Consider the following 5,301-nt stretch of genomic DNA (forward strand, 5'->3'; position numbering starts at 1 on the left):
CTCTGTTAGTACTTCTATCTATAGCTTTGCTTCCTAGAGCCTTTCTCTCTTTCCTTTTGCCTCCTCCTGCCCTTCCTTCACATTCCCCTTTCTTCCACCTCTTAGTACTTCCTCTCAGCTAGATTGGTATTGCTCTAATACCCACAGGATCTCTACAACCTCCTAAATGTTGGTTTTAATTCCCTAGTTGTTCCCCTGTCTGTGGCATTGCTTACTCACCACACCCTCCCTACCCCCCCACCTTCTCCCCCCAAGACCCCCTGGGGCCATTGGTCCCATTTCTTTCTCCCTGATCTTGTTTCCCATGTCTGTCTTATATAAGTAGACAAACCAGCAATGTCCTGGTCTGAACAATAAGAAAACAAAAGGTTGAAAAAGAAAAGGAGGCGGGGAAAATCCCACACAGTTCTGGGTCTGTTCACTGGCCTTTATGAATCTTTCCCCCTGGTCCTGGGGGAGTTCCAGGAGTTCAGCAAGCTTCACTTTTCAAGATTTTTTTTCCTCTTTCTCTTTCCCTTCTTCCTGCTTTCCTGGTTTGCTCCCTATTGCCCTTCCTCTCAAGTGCCCCATCACCCGTGCACACAATAATATTACCAAAGAAACAGAAACCCTCTTCCACAAGGCAGTTTTATTTATTTTTCACGTTTTATTATTTTACTCTGTTTTTGTGCTTTTATTCCAATACTTTGATTATTTTTCTAATTCTCTCCTATGAGAGCAAAGGTGTTTGTCGTTAGGTAAACAGGACGGGACCACCACCTTCCACAGTTCAAGGCCCATGGGACATGCTAATGGCTCAAATGTGACAGCTGATGAAGCAGCTGCTGGCCTGTCTCTCCGCCAGAGATAAAATAGACCCTCTACCTCCTGCTCCCTGATAAAAGCTTCAGAAAGAAGCAGTCTGCAAAACTATCAGCTCCTTACTTTATCCTCCCCTCCTGTCTGTGAACAGCTTGGCTGATGTATTAACGCTTCTTTGTAAATCCTCAAATAATTGTCAGCTGTCCCTTTGTGTAAACCTGTCATGTGTTGCAGGCTATGTACAAGGAGCATATTTAAACCTGCCTTGAGTAAAGTCCCAGTCCCTGGAATCTGTATTAAGGGTCTCCCATGCCCCAACACAGTGGTTCACAAGCTGTGGGTCGTGACCCCTTTGGGGGTTGAAGGACCCATTCACAGGGATCACCTGATTCATAACAGTAGCAAAACTACAGTTACGAAGCAGCATGGAAAATAATTTTATGGTTGGGGGTCATCACAACATGAGGAACTGCACTAAAGGGTCGTGGCATTAGGAAGATTGAGAACCACTGCCCCAGCAGCATCTATCCATTTTGTATCTCATCTGTAACTTTTCTCATTGCAGATCCATGCCCTCTCAAACCCCTTTGATTTGTAAAATTAAAAGCTGGATTTGATATTATCTTACACTCTCCAACTTCCTCTTCCAGTGTCCTCTTCTGGTGAGACTCCACCGTCCTGTCCTGAGAATAAACCTTTCCCCAGGCAAAAATGGGCAGGCTTCTAGATTTTGTCACACCCACCCAATCAAGGGCTTTTATTTTTTTTCCTCCTCTGAGTGCATAAAGTTCCCACATTCATGATACCATAGCAATAGAGCATCAATACCCAGGCCCAAGACACATCTGAGTCTTTAGTCTTTTTTGGCTCATTTATTTCTCCTTTTCCCTGTACATCAACCCATTACCTCTTTCTCCTCCAGAAATATATGTTCATGAAACGTATTAATTATAATTGCCTCGCTTAAATATATTTTCCCATGATGTTTACAAGTCTGCTAGTCCATCCAAAAAGCCGCTTGTTATTACTATCATCATTTGTATTTTATTTTCTCTCTTCCTCCACTCACTTTCCCCACTTAACCCTTTCTCTCCCCTTTCTCCATTTACCCCTGTATGTTTTCCAGGTCCTATTAGACTTCTCCCATGTCATTAGAGAGACTCATTGAAATAATAGCTCACACACCATTAAGAGGTACAGCACGATGCCAATGAAACAGCAATCATCTATAATAAACCTGAGAATAATCATCAAGAAAAATAAGCAAATAAAAGGAAATCACTCAAACCCAATGGAGTAAGTACTCTGAAGAAGAGGCCCTGGAACTGCCAGAAACGGAATTCAGATGAATGGTGTTCAGGTCCCTTCAAGACATTTGGGGAACACTCATGAGAACAATGGGAAAAAATGAAAAACTAAAATCCTCAGCCAAAAGAATTCCCAGAAGATAAACAATGAAATAACAGAATTATGAAACATAATGAACAATGAGGGGGAAAGAATGGAAGAAAAGGACAATTGCATCAGTGAGCTCTTAAAGCCAATACTCTGACTACCATTGATAAGAGAAACAATCTACCAAAACAAGCAAAGGTATCAGAAGTCTGAGAAGAGTTTGGGAAAATATCCACAGAAACAACCTATGTCTTATCAGGATCCCGGGACAAGAAGAAAGAAAAGAATCTACAGAGAAAAGCATGCGAAATCATGGAAGAAGATTTCCCCAAGATCATAATGGTGGGAAAATAATTATCGGTGGAGAGAAATGAGAAAGTGGTGAGGCTCATTTAGGATCGCAGAGCTTGACCAGTTGCCTGATGAAAATAAAGAAATGAAGCTTCAAAAGATGAAGAAATCCTATTGTGTTTTTATTTGATTTTTCTATGAACATAAGTCTCTTCAGTAAAGGCCCTTGTGAGCTAATAAAAGGGAATCTTCTCTAACACGTGAAACAAAGTGTGTAATTATTTAGAGAAAATACCTGTTTGGAAAAGCAGGAATGCAAGTTTGTTCTGCTGTAGAATTGCCTTAGAGAAATTCCAAACCAAGTCAACGCCTTTCTGATGAAGATGACGGGCAAATAAATACAAGGTCACCTAACGGAAATCAGAGAGATGTCATCGTTGGTGTCTCAGGGATTTACAGCAACAACACTGGATAAAAAATCCTTGAAGAAGACTGGTTTTCCATTACATAATGGAATTACATAATGGAATTCCATTACATCTGACTTCCCAAAGCACATAAATGGTACATTTATGAATGGTTCTACTCGAATATAGAGAAAGCACTTTTACAAGACAATGATTATTGTGTGCATCTAAAGGAATCTTTTCCTAATTTGAAGACAAGAAAATTAACAAATGGGAAAAATCAGGTGACTGACAGTAAAGCCATGGAAATGCTCTTCTGCATTTTTCTGAGGAAGAGAAAACAGAAAAGGCAGGACATATCACTTTTACCATAAAGGAAAGATGCAAATGTCTCCAACTCAAAAATCTCCCCGATGAAATTCCTTTGCCACTGGTTATTGGAGTCAACATTACAAAATAACTACGTGGTGTTCATGTTGGTCTGTTAATTGGACAAGTAGATGCTGTGGATACTCTTACTATCACTTAAAGAGTGACTTTTGATAGGTCAGGGCTTGGAAACCATAATCCCTGATGATGAAAGCCTTAATAATCAATTAAGATTAATTGATTGATCAATAATCAATTAATGATTGGTTGTAATCAATTAATATTATGATCAATACCATATTGATATTATATAATTAATAGTTATATTTGTTATATTAATGATATTAATTAATTAATTGGTTAATATTAATTAATGTTATAATCAATATAATAATCAATCCTTGCCAATTACTGCCTTTGGATTTGCTCAATTTTTTATAACACCCCACACCAGTTCCCAGTTACATTATACTCTTCTGCTCTAGTCATCTATTATGCATAATGATCCTTTATTAGGACAGTCACCTTGGAGAAATAAAATTTCCGGCTCTGATTCTGAAATATTAGGTGTTATCCCAGTATAATTCCTTACTCAAGTGACCAAATTATCAAAATTCCTCATGATTAAAAGATACACATTGAGATGAAGCCTCAAGATGGCATCCAGGCAGACTCACCCACCTGGTGCTCCCAGTGTTAGATCAGAAAATTAAGAGATAAGGAGGCCAATGTTAGGAGGCCAGGTGCTAGAAATAGAATCCCAGCGTCCTAGGGTTTGTGGTTCAGACCTCCCCTTACAATTTTCTCACACGGAATGGTTTGAGAGCTTGATGTGACACTCTACGTTCACCACACAGCCTATGGGCTTTTCACATTCCTAGCCAGGTTCAGTGGGGTGGCTTCTGCTACCCCTTCCTGTGCCCAAGATCTGAGAGCTTCCAGCATGCAATAATTTCCCAAACTATTGTCTAAGGGTGGTCATAATCCCAGGCCACAGAGATCCTCCAAAAACTAGCCTCAAAAGCTCACTCCTGCACTCCCCTGTCTGTTCCTTTCTTTGCTCATGCATTCAGACATTGTGCCTCCCCTTCCCATCCAGGAACAGAGTGACCACATCAGCCACCCTTTTCCCCATTCTCCACAGCTCTGTGCACAGCCTGCCACGGTGGGTAATGAAAGACAATTAGGAACAAATTTCCTACAATCAGGGAGCCTCTGGACTATTTACCCACGGTGGATTACATATCTCCAGAGCACGGCCTATAGAACCATGTGGAAGTGAGTCCAAAGCGCAGCCTGGAGAATTCATACCGAGTGAGCCCCAAACCCATTGTCTAATCTAATCCCCCTTTCCTGGGGAACAGCATGGCACTGCCCCAATACCAGGATATACTGCTGCAAACCCCTGAAAAAAAAAAACTAAAAAAAAATTCAGTCATTTGAGTCTGTGTTCCTTGTTATAACTTTGAATCTAAGCCACCATATGCCTGGGCCATTAACAAAACTTTATCATAACAAAGCAGGAAAAATCACCAGGAGCTTAAAGTCGAGGCCTCAGCCCTAAACAGATTTTACCAAATTGAGTTTTAAAAAGAGTCTTTGAAAGACTGTTTCAAAGACCACATAATAGTAAGTCAGCAAAGCAAGCTTTCCACATAAGATACCAGCCTGCTGAGTAAGACATTGCTATACTCCACCTCCCTAAGCTACATAGATAGGAGACAGGAATAGACCCTATCCTCCCACTCCCACTTGACCACCTCCACCATCTCCATCCCCCCCATGACCTGATTCATTAGAGGTACATTCTCTCAAGATAATTAACTCAATTACAAGAAGACAGCTCTCACAGCCATGCCAGACACCAAATCATCCCCCTAGCCTGAATCTCATCCCCTCTCTGATACCCTTATAAGACCACAAGGCAGTAAAACATCATACTACCAAACACTGTCCCTACAGAATACTCAGAGTGGACAAGGAGCCCTGGTGGCTACACTATATATACTACTTTAACCCAACCACAATAAACTCTGGA

General features: G+C 40.9%; 1 pseudogene; it reads left to right on the forward strand.

Annotated features, from left to right (window-relative positions):
• The first annotated feature begins 2,281 nt into the window (after positions 1-2,281).
• On the forward strand, positions 2,282-3,910 carry LOC101643429 (annotated as a pseudogene).
• The last annotated feature ends 1,391 nt before the right edge of the window (positions 3,911-5,301 follow it).

This window comes from Echinops telfairi, unplaced genomic scaffold (genome assembly GCF_000313985.2).
Source record: "Echinops telfairi isolate 266 unplaced genomic scaffold, ASM31398v2 ScPeMD7_15;HRSCAF=58, whole genome shotgun sequence".
NCBI lineage: Eukaryota > Metazoa > Chordata > Mammalia > Afrosoricida > Tenrecidae > Echinops > Echinops telfairi.